At 47.3% G+C, this 25,965-nt stretch overlaps 1 protein-coding gene and 1 non-coding gene across 2 annotated transcripts in view; one reads left to right on the forward strand and one right to left on the reverse strand.

The window, feature by feature from the left end:
• Window positions 1-339: 339 nt before the first annotated feature.
• SLC39A14 (solute carrier family 39 member 14) overlaps window positions 340-25,965 on the forward strand; it is a 47,656-nt gene continuing 22,030 nt past the window's right edge. The window contains exon 1 of the mRNA XM_047760521.1: window positions 340-499. The gene's annotated coding sequence lies outside the window, so the exon portion shown is untranslated. The remainder of the gene's footprint in view (window positions 500-25,965) is intronic.
• On the reverse strand, window positions 10,338-10,444 carry LOC125117097 (U6 spliceosomal RNA). Its single transcript, XR_007132473.1, has one exon. It is a non-coding gene; the product is annotated as a U6 spliceosomal RNA (small nuclear RNA).

A 25,965-nucleotide genomic window follows, 5' to 3' on the forward strand; every position in this document is an offset into this window, starting at 1 on the left:
GAAGGAGGAGCCCGTGGGGCTTCAGTGGAAGATGAATGGAATTCGCGGCTGGGTTAGAAGATGAAGCCGATAATGCTAGGTGAGCTAGGATGATGGCGATCTAGGGTCTCGGGCCCAGGCCGCGAGGCGCGGATGGGCCTAGCTCGCCCCGCAAGCCTGGGCAAGCCAAGCGCTGGTTGGGTCTATCGGGCAGCTGGCTGGCAGCTCACACACGTCGCCCTACAGCCGGCCGGGTCCCCACGTGGCAGGCCCTGGGGACAGGGGGGCGGGGCGAGGGCGGGGGCGGGCCTGGCCGTGACGCGCAGGGTATATAGCGGGGCATGCGCGCCGCGCGGGGGACGGACGCAGGCAGGGGGGGTCAGGGCACGCGGGCTGCCTGCGCTGGCGCGCCGACCTAGCTACGCTGTCTCTGCCGCTGCTGCAGCCACTGCCGTTGCGGGCTGCTCGAGGGCCTGGCTTGTGAGGGTGCGCGGGGCCAGGTGTGTCCGCCCAGCTTCAGGTGAGGGGTGGAGGGCGCGCGGGCGGGGCGGCGCCGTGCCCGGGAGATGAGGCATCGCGCGGAGGAGCAGTGCGCCTCCAGGGCTCCGGGTCACCGGGTGGGGGTGGGGGCACGGGCACGGTTGCGCCGAGGACCCGGAGCCTGGCCGCGGTTTCGAAAGCCGCTCTGGCCGGCCGGCACAGGGCCCCGTCCGCTGGAAGGAGGCGACACCTGGCCGCGGTGCCACGACGGGGGTTACTTGGGGGCCAGGGGAGGGAAAGCGCAGTTGCGGTCCCTTTGGCTGGAGAGCGGGGGATGTAGGAACAAGAGCAGGATGTCTATAGCCGCGCTGAAAGGCTGAGAGAGGTTTCCTTCGAGTCCTTGGTGTCGAAGACAGAAAAAGCGGAGAGTAGACGGGCACATCTGAGGGGCAGCTCCAATGAGGCACTGGTTCTGGACCTCGCTTTTCAGAAGCTGAGTCCCCCACCCAACACTGGTCAGACCACGTTCCAGCTGAAGGCAAATGCCCGGCATCTTCCGGCTGGCCGGAGCAGGAGCTGGAGAATGGCAAAGGAGGGACTAACTAAACTCTGACCCGGCTTGTCCCGTGGGCACGGCTTTTTTAGCTATTTTTGGTCCCTACCGACTGAATTAGGTGGTCTGGCGGAGGCTGCCCTCTCTTGGTGGGTTAACGCAATGGGTCAAAATGCCATCCAAGCCGTTTTACCCTGTGTTCCTGAGGTCCAGCTGAGTTAAGGAATTTTCCTCAACTCTCAGTTGTGGCTTCAGTTTTGAGGATCTAAAATCTACCAGGGCTGGGTGGCCAAGAGGACCTGTGATTGTGATTTGGTGAGGGGCTGAGTACTCTGCTGGGGCCTAAGAAAGGGGTTAGGGGACAGGAACAGCTTTGACCTGACCCTTCATCCTGGAGCCTCCTAGGCTTGGATTTGACTGGAGTTACTCTTTCGTAGGAACCCCAGGCCACCTAGGTCGGCTGGTGGGAAGTGGTGAGGGGAACATGTAGTGGGTACTGGCCTGGCCACCTTGCCTCAGTCCCAGCTCTGCCCCTAATTTGTGCTATGGCCTGAAGAAGGGGACCAGTGCTAAGGTCAGGTTAAATCTGTGGGCTCACCCACAGCGTCTATGATTTATGATTACTCTTTAACTCTTAAAACCAGAGCCATAAAAACTGAGAGAAATTTGATGAAGCCAGAGAAAGAATGTTGAGAATCATAACTTTTAACAGCTGGAATTAAAAACTATATATTCCATTTTCTGTTGGAGGCTAGTAGGTAAGGTTTTCATTAATTGAAAACCACTGCGCAGACTAGTGGTACTCTGCCTGATTTGCAGGTTTGATTAGAGGGCACCAAACAGAATTATTGACCCTGTCATTTAGGTGAGAATACTACCTTGATCTACCAAACCCCCACTCTCAGTATTTCATCCCTTCAGTATGTAAAATACACAGCGCCTGGTCTTTGCTTGGCTCTGCACTGGCCACTGGAAGGTGCAAAGAGAGGATGGGGCCTGGCTCCAGGAGACCCTTATTAGGGTCATAGATGGAGAATAAGGTAGCAACACAAGAAAAGTTCCCATTGATGTGTTTGGTCAAGTTCAGAGAAGACAGCACTCCCTTAGAGATGGTATAAGGTAGCAGGAGAATTTCAGGCTTTTGAGCCAGGTAAATCTGTTCAGATCCTGGCCCCATCACTCTGCCCCAGGGGACACTTCTTGATGTTCTCATATGGCGCAGCATGTTGTGATTGTGCCTGGAACATAGTTGAGGTCTTGTTATCAGCATCATCTCAGTGGGACAGGCTGGCTTATTTAGGGGTCCCAGGGGCTGATGGGTAGATTGGATTGTAAGAATGGTATGAGCCCAGTCCCCCCTTAGGAACATGGGTGCAATTTCCCTGCCTTTCTGGGTAGGCCTTTTTTCTGTGTACTGCGAGGGACTGTCCCACAGATTCACTGTCCCACGGAGACTTTTCTTCCACCTTTAGTTTGGGGAGCTACTTTGATTTCTTCAGGTAAAGGAAATGTCCCTTTTCTGGGCTGATAATAGGTAGGAAGGACAAACAGTGTGTAGCTGTCTGTGTGTGCGCGTGGGCATGTTTGGAAGTATTCGTGTGTGCGTGTGCACAATATATACATATCAAGTCACTGGACTGGTTCTTTTCTCAAACACTTTCTGCAGCCTTCCACTTTCCTTACCTGTTCACACCTCACTCTGTTCATTCCCGGAGGACCCTCAGTCCGTGTCCAGTATTTACAAGATCTTAGGATGTAAGTGGTAGTGCCATGAATAGATGTATATGTGTGGAAATCGGGACCTCCTCCAAAATAAGTCAGCCTTTTCGCACTTGAGGCTTGAAGAAAGTAACAACTTAAGCATTTTGTAGCACCACAGACGATAGGACATTGACTAGGAGGGACTTGAGGAATCTTGAGTTTTGTTTTACAACTAAAGAAACTGGATCTAGACAGGTTAATTGGTGTTCCCAAGTCACATTGCTTGCCAGAGGCCACGAGGCTTGTTAGAGAGGACCAAAGGTTCAAATTTTATTCCTAAGTGTGATGATAAAATTGTTGATAATCTTAGACTTTTTCTTGAAAACATGAAGAAGAAAGAGCCAGTTGTCCCTGTGCTTATTTAGGAAGAGGGGGTTCTTTGCTTGTGTGGATAGAAATTCCTTCTGGAGGAGCCTTCTCTTTCCAGACTCCCTGGTGACATAGGAGGGTAGGGGGTGGATGAGGAAGGGTCATGCTGCTGGGACCCCTGGCAGGACGCACTAGATGTCTGCAGAAGGACTACTCTGACCTCAAGGCTGGCGGGCTGGCAGAATGCCTGCAGATAAGGAGTCCAGAGTCTGCTGCCAGCCAAGGGGCCTTCTGCCCTTCCCAAGGCAAGCAGGGCGGCCTCACCACAAGGTCTCTGAGGCCCAGCTGCCTTGTTCTCACCCGTACTTGTGGCCATCCCCTCTTACTGGGCCTGGGTGAGATCTGGAGGCAGAGCCCCCTGTGGGCCCTCTGGGACTCCCACAAAGAGGGAGGGAAAGTGACCACAGAACCCGCCTGGAGCAAGCACATTGCATGCCCATTTGTGGGAAACCAAATTTCCTGCCTGGGATCTGACTGCATCCTCAGGCCTCCTAACCTTCCAACAGCCTCAGGCCCAGGAAAGTCCTGGGGTTTGGTAGAAGGAAAATGAGTGTGACTGTCCTAAATTTGTTACCACTGGATCCTTAGAGGCTTTTATTAAAAAATTAGTAATTAATAAAAAAATGGTTAGCTAAACATTGGGAATTCTTTTTTTTAAAAAACATTCATGTTTTAAACAATTCATTTTCCTTAAAAACATGTCCTTGAATTTTTTTCTTCCAGTTTTATTCAGATGTAACTGACGTACAACACTGTATCAGTGTTCAATTGTGAAATGAGTACCACAGTCAGATTAATGAACGTACATCAACTCTCAGAGATACGAGATTAAAGAAATAGAAAAAAAGTTTTTCCTTGTGATAAGAACTGTTAGGATTTACACTCTTTTTTTTTTTTTTTGTCTTTTTGCCTTTTCTAGGGCCGCTTCCCAAGCCATATGGAGGTTCCCAGGCTAGGGGTCTCATCAGAGCTGTTGCCGCTGGCCTACACCAGAACCATAGCAGCAAAGGATCTGAGCCACATCTGCAACCGACACCACAGCTCATGGCAACGCCAGATCCTTAACCCACTGAGCAAGGCCCTGCAGAGAACAAACCTGCAACCTCATGGTTCCTAGTCTGATTCGTTTCTGCTGTGCCACGACAGGAACTCCAGGATTTACACTCTTAACTTTCATGTATAACCTATAGCAGTGCTAATTATATTGATCATGTTGTACATTACTTACTTAGTACTTAATTTTTTTTTTAATGTATTTTCTAGGGTTGCCCCCAGGGCATTTGGAGGTTCCCAGGCTAGCGGTCTAATTGGAGCTGTAGCCGGCAGCCTATGCCCAGCCTATGCCAGAACCACAGCAACACCAGATCAGAGCCATGTCTGCGACCTACACCACAGCTCACAGCAGTGCTGGATCCTTAACCCACTGAGCAAGGCCAGGGATCGAACCCGCAACCTCATGGTTCCTAGTCGGATTCATTAACCACTGAGCCACAACGGGAATTCCACTTTATTTAATTTATTTATTTACTTAGTACTTAATTATAACTGGTTGTTTGTAACTTTTGAATGCCTTCATCCAATTCCCCTCCCTCCCCCAGGTGCATGTATTTTTATTACCAAAATTTGGTTTGGGTCTGTGGCCTTTTCTTTGGGTCTCTAGGTCCCCTAAATAGACTTGCGATTTGTTTGTATATAAAAATCACACCTGCATGTATCACCTGCGCTTTCTTGTTTCTTATCTTTTATGAAAATATTTTCACCGTATGTGAATTATATCTCAGTAAACCTGGAAGAAAAAAGTTTTTTCACTAGCCTAGTTCAAAGATCAAAAGGATAAAAAAGTTTAAAAAGCAACTACACACACCCACACACTCTTAGACAGTGAAAAGTCTTCCTTCTGCTCACCCCACCCCATTTCTACAAGTGTACAAGTTAGCATTTTAGACATTGTTTAGTGTCTTGCTTTTTTCACCTAGCAACTATACTAGATCTTTCCATATCCACTTATAGCATACTTTTATTATTTTACCCTAATTGCATATCCCAGAATAGGGAAGCAAGGTAATTTTTTAACCAATATGTTGCTTCCCTCTCTACCCCCAACTTGCATTGTTTCCAGTATTTTGTTAGATACAATGCTGCAATGAATAACTTTATACAAATGGCATTATGTGTACAAATACAACTATAGAAGAAATTCTCAGAAATGGGACTGCTGGGTGACAGGATATGTACATCTATTAATTCCTCTCCATAAAAAAATAAATGTTCCACTTGTGGCTCAGGGTTAAGGATCTGACATTGTCTCTGTGAGCATGCAGATTCGATGCCTGTCCTCACTTAATGGGTTAAGGATCCCATGTTACTGTGGTTGCAAATGTGGCTCTGATTCAACCTCTGGCCCAGGAAATTCCATATGCTGCAGGTGCAGCCATGTTAAAAAGGAAAGAAAAAATAATACCAAGTGGGGTTGGGGAGGGATGGATTGGGGGTGAGCAGATGCAAACTATTATATGTAGACTATATAAACAGCAAGGTCCTACTGTATAGCTCTGGGAACTATATTCAATGTCTTGAGATAAACCATAATGGAAAAGAATGTAAAGAGAAAAAATACATATATTTAAAACTGAATCTCTTTACTGTACAGCAGAAGCTAACAACATTGTAAATCAACTATACTTCAATTAAAAAAATAATAAATAAGAGTTCCCATTGTGGTGCATCGGAAATGAATCCTACTGCTATCCATGAGGATTCGGTTCAATCCCTGGCCTTGCTCAGTGTACTCCGGGATCTGGTGTTGCCGTGAGCTGTGGTCTTGGTCATAGGTCGAAGATGTGGCTTGGATTCCACGTTGCTGGGGCTGTGGCATAGGCTCGTAGCTGTAGCTCCAATTCGACCCCTAGCCTGGGAACTTCCATATGGCTCACCTTTGGCCCTAAAAAGCAAAAAATAAAAATAAATCAACAATAATAGGAGTTCCCATTGTGGCTCAGTGGTTAACAAACCTGACTAGGAACCATGAGGTTGAGGGTTCGATCCCTGGCCTTGCTCAGTGGGTTAAGGATCTGGTGTTGCCTTTTGTGAGCTGTGGTGTAGGTTGCAGACGCAGCTCGGATCCCTCGTTGCTGCGTCTCTGGCGTAGGCCGGTGGCTACGGCTCTGATTTGACCCCTAGCCTGGGAACCTCCATATGCCACAGGAGCCGCCCTGGGGAAACAATAATAGAGTCAGAATTTAAGATCTTTGCAAAACAGTCCATGTGGAGAATCTTCCTCACCCACCCCACCCCCAGCCATGCTTGTGGAAGTTCCCAGGGCAGGGATTGAACCAAGCCTCTGCAGTGACAACACTAGATCCTTAAGCTGCTGCACTGCAAGGGAACTCCCCAGAATCTTACTTTTTAAATCCACACACCTAATTTAATCTTTTTTCCCCCCCATTTGTAGCATATCTTTCTAGATGAGTGGATCTTAAACTTTGATCCTAGGATTCCTTAATGTTGTCTTTTGTTTATTGGCTATATCTAATGACACTTATAATGTTAAAATTAAATATAAAAAGTTACTTATTCATTTAAAATTATAAAAATGAGGTCATTATGTGTTAACATAAAAGCATGTTTTTAGCAAAAAATTATGTTTTTCAAAGTTAATAAAAGCAAAGGGGAAAAGTGGCATCTTTACATTTTTGCACATCTTCAGGATTTCAGAATAATGATTAGATAATAACGAGAGAATAGATTGTAATAGGTGTACATAGATTTGCTGCTTAATACCCAGTGGAAGTCCCAAGAACAAGCTGAGTTAATGTCTGAAAACACACGCATTTACACCTTAAACTTCTACCTGAGAAATTTTCAGAAAACTTAAGACAGCACAGGCACGCATTCATCCCACTTCACGCAGGCTCTGAGAAATGAAAGTGAAAAAGCTTCTAGCACCTTAACTTTATAATAAAACTTGTTTTTATTTCACAGTCCCTCTAAACAGTCTCAGGGGCCCCAGTGTCATCCAAGACCCCAGTTTCAGAATTACTGTTGTCAATCACTTAGTTTCATTTTTGTAGAGATAAAACCTTTTTCTGCGTTTATATTTTCAGTTACTACCTAATTAAATTACTACCCAATTAAAAACAGACAGAACTAGCATAAAGACGTTTGGGAACAGGCACTGCAGACCCTTGGTAAATGAATCCTGGGCTGGTACCAGCTGAGGGGCCCTCTTTGCTACAAGGATACACAGGAGAAATGGAAGGGATAGGCCTAGCCAGCAGAGCTCAGCTAAGAGCTCCCACTCTCCCACTCCATGAAGACAGGCAAACACTGTCTCTGTTCCAGAGATGCTTGTAAAATACATGTGGAGATGAGCTGAGTACTTGTGGAAATTACATGCTATGGCATGGTGTTCTTTAAGCTCCATTAAGTGGAACAGATAAGAGACCCATAAAGAGGCTAGTGGAAGGCAAGTGACTGGGGGCAGGAGTGGTGTGGAAAGGCTACCAAGAGGTGGAATTGAGGAGTTTCCGTTGTGGCGCAGTGGTTAACAAATCCGACTAGGAACCATGAGGTTGCGGGTTCAATTCCTGGCCTTGCTCAGTGGATTAAGGATCTGGCATTGCCATGACCTGTGGTGTAGGTTGCAGATGAGGCTTGGATCCCGAGTTGCTGTGGCTCTGGTGTAGGCCGGTGGCTATAGCTCCGATTCGACCCCTAGCCTGGGAACCTCCATATGCCGCAGGAGTGGCCCTAGAAAAGGCAAAAAGACCAAAAAAAAAAAAAAAAGCTCAATTCCACCTCTTTTTTTTTTTGGTCTTTTTGCCTTTTTTAGGGCTGCATCCGCGGCATATGGAGGTTCCCAGACTAGGGGTCGAATTGGAGCTGTAGCCTGCAGCCTCCACCACAGCCACAGCAACACCAGATCCGAGCCTCGTCAGCGACCTACACCACAGCTCACGCAATACGGGATCCTTAACCCACTGGGCAAGGCCAGGGATTGAACCCGCAACCTCATGGTTCCTAGTCGGGTTCGTTAACCACTGAGCCACAACAGGAACTCCCTTGAGCCAAGTTTTGATGGAAGAGTTATGTGAATAATGGCACAAAGAGATATATTTCTGGGGTGGGAGTGGTCACTAGAGGCCAGAGTAGCTGGAAGAGGGAAGAGCAAGTACATGGCCAGTTACTCAAATACTGGAACCTTCTCATGTTTCAAATTCTTTTTTTTTTTTTTTTTACTTCCATTTTTGGTCATCCCATGACATATGGAGTTCCCAGGCCAGGGGTCAGATCCAAGCCATGGTCTCTTCCTAACCCTTAACCCACTGTTGCTTTGGTTGCCTGGAAAAATTACCACAAACTCTGTGGCTTAAAATGGCAGGGATTTATTCTCAATTCTGGAGGCTAGACGTTCAAAATCAAGGTTTTAGCCCGGCCATGTTCTCTCTTCCCACCTCTTCTGGCTCCAGGTGTCCCAGGCTTGTGGCAGCATCACTTCTGTCTCTGACTCGTCTCCCCACATGGTCTTCTCCAGGTGTGTCTGTGTCCAGATCTCCCTCTCCTTTATCTCATTACCCAGCCTTGAGGACCACCCTGAAGCCCGAGATGATTTCATCTCCAGATCCTTAAATAATTATGCCTGCAAAGACCTTATTAATCAATAAGGTCACATTCTGAGGTTTAGGGTAGACATGGATTTGGGGAGGTATTCAACCCATCACCCTCAGAATGGGGCAGTTGTCCTCTGTAAACTCCGGTTATAGAGCTGCAGTAGAAAAGGGAGGTCTCTTGTTATTTTTTTATGTGGTTATTGTCTTTTTAGGGCCACCACCCATGGCACATGGCGGTTCCCAGGTTAGAGGTCGAATCAGAGCTGTAGCTACTGACCTATACCACAGTTACAATGCAGGATCTGAGCTGGGTCTATGACCTACACCACAACTCAACGACAATGCTGGATCCTTAACCCACTGAGTGAGGCCAGGGAGCAAACCTGTGTCCTCATGGATGCTAGTCAAATTCATTTCCACTGAGCCACAATGGGAACTCTGGGAGGTTTCTTTTTAGGCCTTGGACAGAAAGTAGGCCTGGCTGCCGTGGAGGCAAGGACCCACCCTCAGGCTGCCTGCTCCCCTCATGTTGAGACAGATCTGAGAACCAGGTGGGTATAAATTATAAAGGTGGCCTCAGAATCCCTACATCCTGGACACTGGAATTCCAGCCGCTTGTTTCTGTGCATGGGGTTCTCCTTGAATGTTCTTTTCCCTGTAGGGTGGGCAGGGCAGATTCTGTGGGACCCATTTGGTAGAGGGCGGAACTGACTTGAAGAGTTTAAATACATTGGAGAATGTCAAGCTGATCTGTGACTAGTCCAACAACCTGACCAGACTTAAATGTCAGACCAGTGTCCCTGACAAGAACCCGGTTGATGTGTCAGAACTCTGTGTACAGATAAGACACCTGGATCTCACCCAGGAGACTCTGACTGAGGAGAGATGAGGTGAGGCCTTGCCCACTGGGGCTGCCAGGTTGAGGAGAGGCACGCATGTAGTCCAGCCCATGACCAATTAGGCCTGGAATCTACCTCCAGACTCTTTTAAGTGAGAATCTCTAAAAAGAGAAGAGACACTCAGTGGGTTAAGGATCTGGTGTTGGCGTCGGCTGTGGTGTAGGTCAAAGGCTTGGCTTAGATCTAGTGTTGCTGTGGCTGTGGTGTAGGCCCACAGCTACAGCTCCGATTGGACCCCTAGCCTGGGAACTTCCATATTCCTCAGGTGCAGTCCTAAAAAGACCAAAAAAAAAAAAAAAAAAAGGAAAGAGGGAGAGAAAAGGAGAGAGAAGCCTTCTACTTGGTCAGCCATCTTTAAGTCATTTTTAAGCCTTTCTCATTTCCTAATTGAACTCTAAAATTAACTTCATAAAGTCATGCAGATTCATTATAGGAAATACAGATGAATAAAAAGATAACAGAAGTTATCATTAAACCCACCACCAAGAAATAACAGTTAAATATTTTTAAACTTTTCCCGTGAATGCATACATTTTAAGCAAAACTGGTCTGCTGTACGTACTTTTGTAGGCTCCACCCCCCCGCCCCACTTCACATAAGAACATCTTTCCATGTCTTCCCTCAGATACTAACCTTTGTTGAGCTATTACGTGTATCAGGCACTGTATTTATTTGTTTGTTTGTTTTTAAATTTTGGAATGCTTCACGAATTTGCGTGTCAGACTTGCTCAGGGTCGTGCTAATCTTCTCTGTATCATTCCAATTTTAGTTATGTGTGCTGCTGAATTGAGCACCAGGCGCTGTACTTATACTCAATATCTCACTTAATTTTCTCAGTTGCTCCTAGAGAGAGACGGTTAGTAGCTTTGTTTTCCTGTATAAGGACGATAAGTCTCCTTGAAGTTGTGACTTGACTCAAGGCCTTGAAGCTAGTAAGTGCAGATTCAGGATCCACACCAAAGTCTGTTGCACTCAGAGCCTAAGCTCTTCTTAATCTCTGTGTTTGAACTCTGTTTATTTTATTACTTGGATTCCCTTACTTTAGCAGCCCCCTTCTATTGTACATTTCGGATGCTTGCAGTTTTTCACTATTACGAGCCCTGCAGAAGCTCAGGCTCCACAGGGTAGGGACTTTTGTCTTTGGGTCATTGCCATATTCCCTGTGCCCACACCAGTTGGTACTTGGTGGGTATTTGCTTTTGAATGTATACGTCTATGAAATTCCTTAAAGCTGAATGCCCCCATTCAAGATGTCATGAGTTCCCAAAGTAGAGCATTGAGACTAGACAAGACGACTTTAAAGTTTTTTTTTTTCCTGAAAAAAAAAAAAAAAAAAAAACCAGAATGTTTAAGACTAGCTAAGAATAGTTTTAAAGAGAAAGTAGTAGAGTTCCTGTCGTGGCGTGGTGGTTAACGAATCCGACTAGGAACCATGCGGTTTCAGGTTCGATCCCTGGCCTTGCTCAGTGGGTTAAGGATCCGGCATTGTGTGGTGTGGGTCGCAGACATGGCTTGGATCCCGTGTTGCTGTGGCTCTGGCATAGGCTGGTGGCTACAGCTCTGATTAGACCCCCTAGCCTGGGAACCTCCATATGCAGCAGGAGTGGCTCAAGAAAAAGTCAAAAAGACCAAAAAGAAAAAAAAAAAGAAAGTAGTGAAGTTGGACTTGCTTTACCAGAAAAAATTAAAAATTAAATGTGGGGAGTTCCCAGCATGGTTCAGTGGTTAACGAACCTGACTAGGATCCATGAGGAGGCAGGTTCGATCCCTGGCCTCGTTCAGTGGGTTAAGGATCCAGCATTGCCATGAGCTGTGGTGTAGGTCACAGACTGCTTGGCTCTGGCGTTGCTGTGGCTGTCTGGCTGTCGTGTAGGATGGCAGCTACAGCTCCGATTAGACCCCTAGCCTGGTAACCTCCATCTGCTGCGGTTACGGCCCTTTAAAAACAAACAAACAAACAAATAAAAAACTTAAATGTGACAAGGACATAGGATAGATAAATGGAACAGAAGAGAAATGTCCAAAGAAACAGTCCTCAGCCCATGTAGGCACGTAGTAAACAGTAGTCATATTATTTCTTACTGCTTGTGTGATTTTGAATACGTTTTCTTAGCCTCACCATCCTCATTTGTAAAATGAGAATGATGCCATTTCTTCAGTTTTAAAAAGGTTTCTCGTTTGTTTCCATGTTTCTGAAATAGGGAGGGGTCTTATTGACACATGCATTTAACAGAGTATCTTTTTCTACTCTGAAAAGCTGTCATTGATACTTATAATTAAGGAGGCACTATAGACTCCATCTTAATAAGGTTGTTGAGAAGATGAAATGAAATAATGAAGACAAACTGCCTTACATAGTACCTGGCAGACAACAGAAAATCCTTGCATATTGTGGATGAGTTACAGGAATGTTCAGATGCAAATACCAGAGTCCAGTCAAGGCTGGTTTGGGCAAATAGCATATAAAGCATCTGGCGATTAGCTGTGGGAGGCCAGTGTATTCCTGCCCAGTGGTGCCTGCAGGGACCCAGGCTCTCTTCAAGGGATATTTCTGCTCCGCCATCCTTGGCACTTAAGACATCTTCTCAAGGTGGTGGAGCCTGTACCTCTGAGCAGGAAGGAAGAAGGGAGGGGAGGGATCCCAGCCATTCAGTTACATTCCATTGGTAGAGTAGCCAGCTGTCTCCTTCCTTAGCACAAAGGATGTAGCTGTCTTCACCTGGGTTTCTTACCTTTTATAGGCGCTATAGTTGAGATTTACAAGGAAAAGAGACTGTTCATTAAACAGCATTGGGATAACTGGCTAAAACTTTTTTTTTTAAAAAAAGTTATTAGAACCTCTTTCTCACACTGTGTCAAATTCTAGATGAATTAGAGATTTAAATTTTTTAAATGCAAGAAAACATACGACTATATTTTTATAACTTGAGGGTGAGAAAGCGTTTCCAGGAATGCTCTCTACTTAAAAATTTTGTCAATAGGACCAGTTAACAGAATTAAAAGGCAGAATGACTAAGCAGGAAGAGTATTTGTAATATGTGACAAAGGTTAATATTTGTACCATACTGTAAACTCTTAGGTACATCAGTAAGTGAATGGCAAAAATGGGCAGAGGAGAGTGATGGGCAATTTTTAAAAGAAGGAATTATGTTAAAGCCTGAAAGTGTGTTTAGCCACACTGATGATCAAAGAAATGCAAATTAAAAGAATTGTAAAAATAGTTTGGGAGTAACCATCATGGCTCAGAAACGAATCTGACTAGTGTCCTTGAGGACGCAGGTTTGATCCCTGGCCTCTCTCAGTGGGTTAAGGATCCTGTGTGCTTTGAGCTGTGGTGTAGGTCGCAGACATGGCTCTGATCTGGTGTTGCTGTGGCAGTGGTGTAGGCCAGTGGCTATAGCTCTGAATCGACCCCTAGCCTGAGTACTTCCATATGTCGTGGGTGTGGCCCTAAAAAGACCCCCCCAAAAAAATTGTAAGAATTGTTTTTGTTTTCGTTTTTTTTTGTCTTATTTTTTTGCTATTTCTTGGGCCATTCCCGCGGCATATGGAGGTTCCCAGGCTAGGGGTCGAATTGGAGCTCTAGCCACTGGCCTACGCCAGAGCCACGGCAACATGGGATCCGAGCCGTGTCTGCAATCTACACCACAGCTCACGGCAACGCCAGATCATTAACCCACTGAGCAAGGGCAGGGACCGAACCCGCAACCTCATGGTTCCTAGTCGGATTCGTTAACTGCTGCGCCACTATGGGAACTCCCAAAAATTTTTTTAACACTATTTGGCAAAGATAGAATCCTGTTTTAATACTCAGTGTTGGTGAGAATCTTATGAAGCAGGCATCCTTATCCACAGACAGTAGGAGTATTAAATTAGTTAAATCTTCAGAAGGATAGTTGAACATACTGCATAGTGAGTTTGTTCTTTTTTCTTTTTCTTTTTTTTTTTTTAGGGTCGCACCCGTGGCAAATGGAAGTTCCCAGGGAAGCCTGAAAGGTTGGTTTGTGTGGGAGAAAGTGAGGTGGGGGGGGGTGTCCTGCTAGTCAAGAGCGCGCTGTAAATCACGGGGAGCAGGCCAAACTGCTGGCCAATGTCCTCCTTTCCTGGAAACCAGAGGGCTCCCAGCCAGCCCCAGGACTTGCTTTTCTCAGAGCACAGAGTACGTGAGGCTTGGGGCGAGGTGCAGCCATGCTGGCCTGCAGGGAAACTGGCCCTGCTTCCCCAACCAGAGGCAGAAGGGCCTGACTCCACTCCCTCCTGGCCTCTGCTCCTCTCCCCCTGCTCCCTGACTTTGATTAGCCTCTGTAGATTTCAGTGCTGGCCATTTCCCAACGTAGGGGCTGGGCAAGTTCTCAGGATACCAGGGGGAAGTTTCCAGGGGTAGCAAGCCAGGGTTGTTCTCATCACCTTTCCAAGAAAGATACAAAAAAGTACAAAGTCACCTGCTCCCCCAGACCAGGCCACTAGCCAGAGTGCTGTCTGGGACAGTCTGACCAGCCCTAGGAACAGAGATTCTTCCTTGGTTCCTGCTCCTCCTGCCTCAGCCACCTCCCCGACATCCAGCAGATGCCGTGGAGGTGCCTCCCATGGCAGAGGCCTTGACCGTGGCTCTGCTGACCAGATTGGGCCGGTGACCTTGGCTCCTCAGAACTCTCCCTATTCTTGGCAGTGGCCACGAGCCCCTCCCCCCGCACTCAGGATGTGTGCAGTTGGCACAGAAAGAGGTTGTTAGCAGCAGCACCAAGACTCAGGGTTTCCATGAGCAGCTGAGAAATTCTCGAAACAGCCTGTACTTGTGAGGTTTCCTTTTCTTTTCTCTCCCTGCCACGGGGAACAGTTAACATGGTATTTCCAGCAGGGCTATCAGCTGGTGCCTGTCCTCTTTATTTTTTTACCTTATGTTTTATATTCCAACTCCAGATGAACTTCTGGCTCTCTGGGGTCTTCAGCTCTATGGGAGCTGCAGGGGAGGTGTGTCCTCGCCCTGAAAGTTGCTAATGGTTCAACTGGGGTTCAAGACCAAAGAACAGTAAGGTTCTAAACTTGGGCACAGCCACAAGGGGCCAGTGGGAAGTGAACACATCACTCAGCAGATGTTCTTTGGGGGCTGTATCAGTGCCAGACACTCACTCTTCCAGGCTCAGGGAAGAAAATAGACCTGAGTCTCACCTTTGTGCAGTTTATAGTCAGTAGGAGGAGAGAGATAATAAATACATAAACAAAACAAGAATATGTACATATATATATATATATACGTATATATAAATGATATATGATAAGAAAGAAATAAAACAGTGTTGGGATTCTCAATAACTCAGGAGTAGGTTTTTTTTTTTAACCCCTAAACTAGGTGGCTCTCTACTTTGAGGAAGTGACATTGGAAGTGAAACTTGATGTGAAGATGTAGGGGAAGAGCTTTTTCCGGCAGAGGGGCAGCCAGTGCAAAGGCACTGGATGTGCTAAAGGGACAGAAAGAAGGCCGGGTGGCAGGATCCTTGTGAGGTCTGTGGGGTCAGCAAGGTCCAGATGTTATAGTGACTGAGATGCCAGGAAAAGGGCTTTATTTTTTATTTTTTGGCCGCACCTGTGGCATTTCCCGGGTTAGGGATTGAACACAAGCCATAGCAATGACCCAAGCTGCTGCAGTGACCACACCACCCTTAAGCCACTGTGCCACAAGAGAACTCCAGGAAAAGGGTTTTAGATTTGATTCCACCTGTACTGGGTTCAAACCAAAGAAAGTGCTGTAGTCAGCTGTGTACTCTAAAAGGATGACTCTTTATAGGAATTCCCATCGTGGTGCAGTGGAAACAAAACCAACTAGGAACCATGAGGTTGCAGGTTTGATTCCTGGCCTTGCTGAGTGGGTTAAGGATCTGGCTGTGGTATGGGTCGCAGACGTGGCTTGGATCTGGCGTGGCTGTGGCTGTGGCATAGGCCAGCAGCTGTAGCTCTGATTAGATCCCTAGCCTAGGAACGTCCATATGCCGCAGATGTGGCCCTAGAAAGAAAAAAGAAAAAAAAATAGGTAAGGATGACCCTTTAATTGAGCTGTACGCTTAAGACTTGGGCACTTCACGTGTGTATATGTTACACTTTAAAAAGAGTTCCTGCTGTGGCACAACGGGCTTGCCAGCTGGCATCTCTGGAGTGCTGGGATGAAGGTTCCATCCCCACCCCAGCACAGCAGAGTAAGGATCCAGCATTGCTGTAGCTGTGGTGTAGGTCCCAACTGCAGCTCAGATCTGAGAGAAAGAGAGAGAGGACTCAGGTTAGGGTGAGTGCCCAGTGGAAGCTGGAAGGGATTGGTTAAGAGATTTTACATTATTTCAACTAGCATCTCAAATTCACTCAGATTCCCTGCCTGCAGATTCAGACCGTCCTTGTGCATCTTCTGGAGAAGTCTTCAAGAATGAATTGCTCTTGAGTGAGGTCTTGACAAATTTTAGCATTCAAAAGGCGGTTGTTACCGAAACCTTGTACTGTACACGGGTGTTCATGTTGCTGTAGTCGATTCGCTCTGTTTGCTCTTCCGCTGTGAGAGGTGGTTAGTTTATTTGTGCACTCTTCTGCTGATGGGCTTCTGGGTTGCTTCCAAGGTTTTTTGGTGAATAGTGTTGCCGCAAGAATTTTTTATCTCTAACTTCTTTTTTTCCCCCTCTCTGTTTGGGGTTGAAAGTCACCCAAACTAGAAGATGTCTGAGTTGCAAGCTAAAATCGGAAGCCCTTTCCAGGGGGCAGTCCCGTTGCTCCTTGGGGTTTGTGTTGGCAGGAGAGGGTAAGCCTTTAAGTCTGGTTAGAATGTTAATCCCTTTTTAATAAGCAAGCAGTTTGCAGGAGGTCGGCGGGGAGGGCAAGTGGAAATACATGTGTGAGGGTCATGTTGTTAGGGAGGTCCCTTATTGGCACCGTACTATCTGGAGACTGCTGCTGTACCCATGGCCTTGAGGGGTATGTTAACCTGAGAAAGGGGAACTTCTCTGTGTGGGTCTTTTACTGGCCCCGATCTGGATCTGATGATGACAGGAGCCAGAAACGAGGTTGCCTTGGCTCCGGAATCCATCTTGCTCTGGACAGCCCCTCTCCAGGGCTCTGGCTGGTTAGAGATGGGGAGTCAGCAGGGCAAAAGTGTTGGGATCCTTATGCTCCCCTTTGCACCTTTGACAAAGAAAGAGCTTTGAGGAGACACTTGTCCGCTCCTGCCCTTGACCCTGTGGCCCTAAATAACTGCATCTTCAGTGCACTGTATCCCAGCCATCCTGTGATTGCTGGAGAAAGTGAGGGTATGTCTGTTTACGTAGGCATTTGTGGTTACATATCCATTCGTGCCGAAAGAACTTATTTAGATCCTTCCAACCTCCTAGGATTGTTAAGAAACAACCAGGAAAAGTAACTGAAGGTGTTAGAACAGTCACTCTGAGACACTGCACCATTGAGATAGAGTGGTAGGTTCAGGGGAGGATGCCAAGGCTTTCCTGACAGGGTGGGACTTAGGCTGGGGGGGAGGGGGATTTGAGGGGAAGCAGAGATGGTGCTTTTTCCTTCAATTCATGGATTTCTGTTTTGTTTTGTTTTACACAACACACTTGTGGAGAGAATGCTTGGAACACATGTGGGCTGTGTTCAGCTTTCTGACTGATGTTTCTACCAGATGTTAATCAGACTTTCCAGTCTTGGTCCTGTGGGCGGTGTAGAGACAGCACAGGCTGGGGGCAGGCATTCTGAGTGCAGCCCAGGGTCTCAGCCAGAGTCAGGGCAGCTAAGGATGAAGGATGATGGGAGCCTCATTGGAGGACCCATGACAGCCAGGCAGAGGGACTAAACTTTGCTGTTGGGTGGAGAGGAGTGATGGAAGGTAGGTATTTTAGCAGGAGAGTGTAAGGGCAGTGGTTTCTCTCCTGAGTCCTAAGAAGAGGGGTGCTCTGGTCCCAGTGAGGCACAGGGTGAGGAAACAGAGGATGAGGGAAGGCCTTTGACCTCAGTGACCTCGGGCTGGGAATGAACCCTGTGGGAGGTTTGGGAAATGGGAGGGAAAAGGGAGGAATGAGTCAGGAATGTAATTTCTCAATCTCCTTCCCCTTTTTGCCACCTTTCTCTGATTTGGAAATTGGGGCTTTTTTCTCTTTTTCCCCCTAAGCATCTTTCTCTGGAGAGTGAGGCTCATTCACAATTCTGCTCATCACTATTTATAGTCACAGAAACCTAAGGCCTGAGATGCAGCCTGTGCCTTCCTTCTGGGGCCCTGGCCAAATGCTCATGAACAGTAACTGTGAGGAGGGGCCACCACGGGACAGCAGTGGCTTTTGGTGAAGAAATCTGGAAATCTAACCATCATCCTCTGAAAATAGCTGTCCTCAGACCTCCCTTTGCATCGTAAGTGCCCAGAGAGCTTCCTAAAACCTGGACTGCCGGGCCCCACCCAGAGTTTCTGATTCTGCAGATTTGGGTGGAGCCGAGAACTTATGCTTGGCTCAGGTTCCCAGGTGATGGATGCTGCTGGGCCAGGGACCACACTCTGAGAACTGCTTTCCTAGAGAACTTACTCCCACCCCCGTTCAGCATCTCAGCTGTAGAGATTGGCATGGTCAGGGTCTTTGAGTGGGGGACTTGCGCCGGCTTCAGGATGGGAGGGTTGGAAAGGGGGGAGGTAGAGCTGCAGCAGGACGTGGAGGGAGGGACGCCGGGTGGGCTGGCCGGAGCACAGTCTTTGCTGCAGGCAGGGCAGTGGAGCCGTCCTGGGGTTCCCTGAAGCAGGGAAACCAAGCGTGCCTCTGCCTGCTGCAGCCCACGGTCTTGTAAAGGCTCACTGTCTGGGAAGAGCCCACCTCATTGCCCAGAGGGAGCCTGCAGCTCAGAAGCCCTTCTTACCCATTTTTGGGAAGAAGGGAACCTAAGAGACTTCTTGTCAGAGGCCCTCGGTGGCAACTTCTGCCTGCAGGGTGTTGCTGCCCAGGAGTTGCGGTTGACCTTTATAAAGGACCCTCCTGCTACAGCCAGAGAGTTGATTTGAGGGGGCTTGTCTCACCCTGACTGAGGAAATGATGGGGGGAGGGTTGGTCTTTTCAAACTGATTCCAGTACAGTGGTGTTTCTCTCCTTGTAGCCATTAAAGGGGCGTCTGTTCAGCATTTTAATGCATTGAAAACTGTGAGGTCAATGGACCCAAGGGGCAGGGAAGCACCCCTGGCTGCACTGAAGCTGGGAGAAGGAAGCCTTGCTTTTTAAGACCAGACTGGGTGCTGTGTTCTCCTACCTGGTCTCCTGACCGTTCTTGGCCACCTCTGGTCCATTCTCCACAGTGTAGCCAGATCAGTATACTGAAAACTCTGGCATCTACCTTCTTAGATGCGGCATTCTTGGCTACCTTCTTGGCTGAGGCATTCCAAATGAAGCTGCATGTTCCTGGAACACCCCACCCCATCTCACTCCTTCACCTAGACGTGGCCCACTTTTACACACCCTCTTTCAGGTCTCAGGTAAAATAATCTCTCCGCTTGGAGGTCTCCCCTGTTCCCTGACACTAGACCTGACTGCCCTGCTGTGTTCTCCAAGCTGATGATGTAGATTGGCTTGTTTACCAGGCATCCACACCAAGGCAGTCCTGTCATTTGCTCCTCTTGTCTGGTGTGTTCACTAATAGCGCCTCCTTTCGCTATCGAGCGCTTTTCTTTGGGCAATAAGTTAGAGTCTAAGCTAATGAAAGTAGAGAATCAAAAACATGACACTTGCCAAACATCCTTTCCCTGGAATTCCTAGTGTGACTTGCATTCTGCCAATTAGCCACACTCAGTCCAGTGTTCAATGTGTGGACACCCTCTTGCTCAGGATGCCCTCTAGGACATGCATTTTGCTGGTATGGGTCATGGCAGGGCCAGCAGGATCCTGGAGCAGGCAGCTTCCCTGTGCCATAGCTACCTGATAGTGGGGGTAGGGGTAGGGGGAGCTCCTTGGGGATTCCCATGATTACCTAGGCTTTGTGCGTGCGTGCGTGCGTGCGCACGCGCACACGCACGCTTTTTAGGACGGCACCCTTGGCATATGGAATTTCCCAGGCTAGGGGTCACCACAGCCCCAGCAACATGGGATCCAATGTTGGTGTCTGCAATCTATACCGTAGCTCACAGCAGTGCTGGATCCTTAACCCACCAAGCAAGGCCAGGGATGGAACCCACATCCTCATGGATACTAGTTGAAGTGTAATCTGCTGGGCCACAACAGGAACTCCCAATTCCCTAGGCCATTTAATGTACCTATATGAAGTTCCTGTCCGTACACAGCCTTGTCATCACTGTTCTTGTAAGTTGCTTGTTGAATTGTTTGCTTTCCCTGCTCTGTGAGGGCAGGCACTAGGCCCTCACATCCTTATTCCTGGTATGAAACCAGTAGGCAATGCATATTTGTTGAATGAATGAACTCTCGGACTGTGTTTTTTAAAGTCCGGCAGGGGTAGGTAGCTAGCCTTCTGTTCAATGAATATGAACAAAATTGAAGGAATGGGGATTGTTTAGTCTAGAGTAATAAGTGTTCCGGACATCTGACTTCAGATAATGTCTGAAGGTCCCAGGGTGGTAGGTGGTGGGGAGTAGGATGTCTGTGGAAGGAGATGCTGGGCTCCTGTTCCTTATCGAGCTGTAGGGGTGATGTGGGCAGACATCAGTTAGATGGGAGGCTGGACTCGGCATCTTCCAGCAGAAAATTCTCTGCTTCTCCCCCCTTGTCTGCCCAGCACTGGTCCAGGCACTATGGGGTTTTGTTGTTGTTTTTACCTACATCACAGCTCACAGCAATGCCAGGTCCTTAACCCACTGAGCGAGGCCAGGGATTGAACCCGTTCCTTCATGGATCCTAGGCAGATTCGTTTCCACTGAGCCACGACAGAAACCACCCAGGCACTATGTTACGGGGAAGCATAAGAGGAGGACCTCTTTGCCTTCAAGGAACAAAAAACTGTTGAGAAGGCTCCCCAGGAGACCAGGTCATTAGGAGTCCAAAGCAGCTGGAGATTAGTGCTCAGAGTGGTCCAGGAAGGCTTCCTGGAAGAAGTACTCTGAGAATAGGCAGATTCAGGTCTAGCTGTGGGTATTAGCCTGAGAGCTTGGAGGACAGGGAACAGAAGGAACAGACCTAAGTACATACTGTGCCGTCACCTTTAGGCTCTTTGTCATTTATCAGAATCCCCCTGAGAGGCTGGATGTTTCATAGAGTAATTGGCCCCAAATTTGAACCCAGCCCAGCTTGTCATGCTGTCTTATGATTTAGCCACTAGATCATATATTTTACTTATTTATTTGACCCCACATAACAAATTGGGGAGTTTTGCTTCAAGTGGATGATGTCAGTGGTGGATGTGAGTGCCTTGTTTCCTAAGCCACACACCGCACCCCATGGTCTGGCAAACAGAAGTGGACTTAAGAGGGACAATAGGTCAGAATTTTGCAATGGAGTGTCTGGGAAATGTTGGTGGATGAATGATGAGAATAGGGATGACTCGTCCCGGCCTCTACTGGGGAAGTCCTGCCGGCTGCCCCTTACAGGGGTGCTAACTCAGTTGATTTTGGAAGATTTCTCTGTTCTCTGTCTGGTCAGGCCCAGGCTCCACAGGCATGGTGGAGCCTGGCAAATGCTCTCCTCTCCCCTGCTGGTCCAGCCCTCTGGGCCTGGCTGTCTTTAAGCTCATTCAGGGCTCAGTGTGTGGCTAAATCAGCCACCCCCTGCCGTCGTCTGTGGTCTACAGTGCCGCCCAGGGCTCTTCCTGGCTCCCTTCGTGGGCACTGACACGCACAATGGGGGCTCAGTAAATATTGGTCTATGAGCGGCAGGCTACTGGTTCTAATTTTGTTCCCTGCTTCTGGGTCACTGCTTTTTTTTTTTTTTTTGAAAGTTTTCTCATCTCACCATGCAACGTGAGGTTTCACAGGGACAGTACAGGGCCTGTGAACCCGCGAACTCGAGGTACCCCCGGCCCCTCCCACAGTCCTTCCTCACTGTTTACAGAGCCCCCCCACCCCCCCACCCCCAGGGCCTTTGGCTGAGCCAAAGCTTGAGGCTAGGTTTCTGGGAGTTGGAGCAGGAAAAGGAGAGCACATCCTTTTAGGGTATATAGGAGAGTGGTTGGGGGTGGGGGAGAGAGGTGAGGGAGGCAGAATAATGGGCCTGTTGAATCAAGGACTGGCTTTCAAGCTCTGATTTGCACCCTCTTTGGGAGGGGGGTTCAGCTTGTTGAGGGGAGAGTAGCCTCTGAATGGTGTTCATTCGGTGGGTAGGGAGGACCACAGGCTAGGCAGTGTTTTTTTTTCAGAACCTTTTGGTTCTGAACCTTTTGGGCCCCAGAGAGTATGTACTTGAGTACCAAGCTGTGAGACTACTGGTTTTCTAACTGGGTCTATTGGGATTTACACAGAGGACTGTATCGTTATTAGTTTCACCGTGAATACCCAGTGTACACTAATTATTTATAGAACACTTGGCAGTTTTTGTGGTCAGATTATTAATTTTACAGGTTCTAGCTTTTGTTCCATGCAGAAAAAGTTCTTCCTGACTTTTTTTTTTGTCTTCCTGCCATTTCTAGGGCCGCTTCTGCAGCATATGGAGACTCCCAGGCTAGGGGTCTAAACTCCTCTGACTTTTTTTTTTTTTCAGACTTTTTAAAAGTATATTTAATTTATGGTGTTGTGCCAATTTCTGCTGTATTGACTTCTTGATTATAAAAATAATCACCCAGGAGTTCCCGTCGTGGCTCAGTGGTTAACGAATCCCACTAAGAACCATGAGGTTGCGGGTTTGATCCCTGGCCTGCTCAGTGCGTTAAGGATGTGGCGTTGCCATGAGCTGCGGTGTAGGTCGAAGACATGGCTCAGATCCCATGTTGCTGTGGCTCTGGCGTAGGCCAGCGGCTACAGCTCCGACTCGATCTCTAGCCTGGGAACCTCCATATGCCGCAGGAGTGGCCCTAGAAAAGGCAAAAAGACAAAAATAATAATAATAAATTTAAAAATAATAAAAATAAAAATAATCACCCATAGCTTTTGTTTTGTGTCTTTTTAGGGCTGCACCCATGGTACATGGAGGTTCCCAGGCTAGGGGTCAACCGGAGCTATAGCTGCTGGACTACACCACAGCCACAGCAATGTCAGACCTGAGCCCTGTCTGTGACCTACACCACAGCTCACAGCAACGCCAGATCCTTAACCCACTGAGCGAGGCCAGGGTTCGAACCTGCGTCCTCATAGATGCTAGTCAGATTCTTTTCCACTGAGCCACGATGGGAACTTCCACCCATGTTTGCTTATGTTGCCATGCCTATACCACCCATTGGTGGTGTGCATCAGTGAGTTATGGTTAAAAAAAAAAAGTCAAAAAGTCAAAACACTCGAAATCCCACCACTCAGAAATGGTGAGCATTATTCCAGGCACTCTTGTAGGCATGCTCACAGATGAATGGATACAGAGAAATACATATAAATACTGCTATAAAAAAGCATATTAAAACTTGCCTGGATATAACAGGAGAAAAAGAAACTAGTAAAAGTAAAGGAATTATTGAGCTGTAAAGGCTAATATTTATTAAGCTGTGTGTTTCACAAGAGAGGTGATTTCCCAAGAGACCCCAAAAAGGCTTAAAAAAAGAGAGACTTGTGAGTCACATCTGTAATTACTTATTTCCATTTTAGACAGTATTTATTGACTCTGCTATGAGAAATGAGGCCATTAGCATTTCCACATTTTCCCCTTTCTTCCCTTGTCTTGATTGTGTTAATTATGTTATTAAACGGCCCATGATGATAGCATTTAGATTCTGTCCTATAATCGTAATCCACATAGTTTCTATTTCATATTTGAAGCATTTTAATGCTTACCTCATTTCTGCATTCCTGAGCTCTTCCGTTTTTATTTTTCTACTCATTAGCCGCATTTTATTATCGTGTCATTCCCCCGCCGCCCTCAAGGGGACTGAAGTCTTGATTTTTTTCATGCCTGTTTTTACCACATTCGTAGGACGTTATGGCCAGAAATAATATTCATTGGCTCCTGTTTTCTTTCTTGCAGAATTATGTAAATGTTGTTGCACTTCTTCTGATACTAAATCTCACTATGGAAAAGATGAGGGCAGTATGAATTTTCTGCCACTTGAAAGAAGTTTTAGTATGTTTCACAATTTTTTTTTTTAAAGAAAAATTTTTTGGGGGAAAAATTTCTTCTGAATGCCTGGAAAAGTCTTAAGTGCAGTTAACTGGGCAATGTCTCAGCATTGAGCCTTCTGCATGAAATGTTTGTGGAGTACAGCGTATTATTTCAATCATCAGGTTCTGTTTTTCCTTTCATTTCAGGGAAATCGTGTGCTTTTAATCTTGGAACAAATCTTCTGTTCTAGTCCCGGTTCTCTCCTGCAGCAGCACCAGTTATCCTGATGTTGGTATTGTGTCTTTTCCATCCGCAGTCACTTTGGTTATCTCAAACTTTATTTTGTCAGTATTTCTTTTCTTCTTTTCTTTTTACAGCTGTACCTTGGGTATATGGAAGTTCCTGGGTCAGGGCTTGAATTGGAGCTGCAGCTGCAGCTGCAACCTGCAATGCCAGATCCTGGCCACTAAGTGAGGCTAGGGATAGAACCTGCATCCTCACAGAGATGGCGTTGGGTCCTTGACCTGCTGAGCCACAATGGGAACCCCTTGTCAGTATTTCTGTATGAAATTACTGGCAAGATTTTGTTCTGTTCATTATAATCTATGTGTTGGCTCTTCAGTGATGTTCTGTTCTTTTTCTGATAAGCGTGAGTCTCTCTCTCTTTTTTTTTTTCTTTCTTTTTAGAGCTGCACCTACAGTATATGGAAGTTTCCAGGCTAGGGGGTCTCTAATCAGAGCTGCAACTGCCAGCCTACACCACAGCTCACAGCAACGCTGGATCCCTGACCCACTGAGCGAGGCCAGGGATCAAACCCGTATCCTCATGGATACTAGTCGGATTTGTTTCTGCTGCGCCACAATGGGAACTCCCCTGCATCTCTCTCCTTTTCTTTCTTTTTTTCTTTTTTCTTTTTTTTTTTTTTTGGCAGTGTCCTTTTGTTTTTCAGTCCCATCTTTGAGCCCTGAGTTTATTGCCAGAATATTCTGATTGGGTTATGCCACAGAGGAAGTGCTTTCTCTGGAGTGAGGTATTCCTTTGGGTCGACCTCTTTGTGTCTCGTGTGGTTGGCCTGCTGTTTCTTCTCATCGTGTTCATGCTGGTGCTGTTCAGCCCTGTTGGCTCTAAAATAAGACAGTGACTTTCTTCCCACCACATTGGGGCTTTCTTGTCTGCACACCAACAGTAGCAATGCTGATGAGGGCTGGGTATTGATGGCGTGTTCCCTGGAGCCTGAATGAGTGGGGAATGTGGAGACAGGGGTGAGACGGGTTCTGCCCTCTGCTCTGGGACTTCGGTGGCGGCCCCTGTGGTGTGGTTCAGCCTGCGGACTGGGGAGATGCTCCATGCTCTCGGAGATGGGGAAGCTCTCTGCAATTGGAAGCTTTCCCTGACTGAATAGGTGGCCTTGGAGCCCTTATTTCCCTCAGAGAGAGTCTGCCCATTGCTCTTGTTCCCCTTCCACCTGTTTGTTTTCCAGCACCTTTTCCCACTACTTCCCAGTTGAGGAGAAAGAAGGCTTAGTGGCAGTTTGCCTCTCTCCAAACTTGGGGCGGGTGTAACCAGAACCCTCCCGGTTCTGCTCTCATCACCAGGGCTGAGAGGGAGGGAAGCCACCAGTGGTGCCATCTACATTCCCTTCCTTGGCTCTGGTTTGGAAGTTAGCATGTCCAGTTATGCCTGTTGCCTCGATGGCCTGCTGTTGGTGACTTTTTGGTGTGCTTTTTACCTTTTTTTTTTGTCTTTTTGCCTTTTCTAGGGCCGCTCCCACAGCATATGGAGGTTCCCAGGCTAGGGGTTGAATTGGAGCTGTAGCCACCAGCCTATGCCAGAGCCACAGCAATGCGGGATCTGAGCCCCCTCTGCAACCTACACCACAACTCACGGCAACATCAGATCCTTAGCCCACTGAGCAAGGCCAGGGATCGAACCCGCAACCTCATGGTTCCTAGTCAGGTTCGTTAACCACTGCACCACGATGGGAACTCCCGCCCCCCCCCCCTTAAAAAAAAAAAAAAACTCCAAAGTTAGTTAAATACGGGAGGGAAAAATCATGATGCCATTTCAGTTTTCCATCTTAATTTGGAAATCTTTATTTTTATCTCATGTTTCAACATACTTCCTTCCCTTTCTTTCTTTCTTTCTTCCTTCCTTCCTTCCTTCCTTTCTTTCTATTTTTCTTTTTAGGGCCACA

Source organism: Phacochoerus africanus, chromosome 15 (genome assembly GCF_016906955.1).
Source record: "Phacochoerus africanus isolate WHEZ1 chromosome 15, ROS_Pafr_v1, whole genome shotgun sequence".
Classification (NCBI taxonomy): Eukaryota; Metazoa; Chordata; class Mammalia; order Artiodactyla; family Suidae; genus Phacochoerus; species Phacochoerus africanus.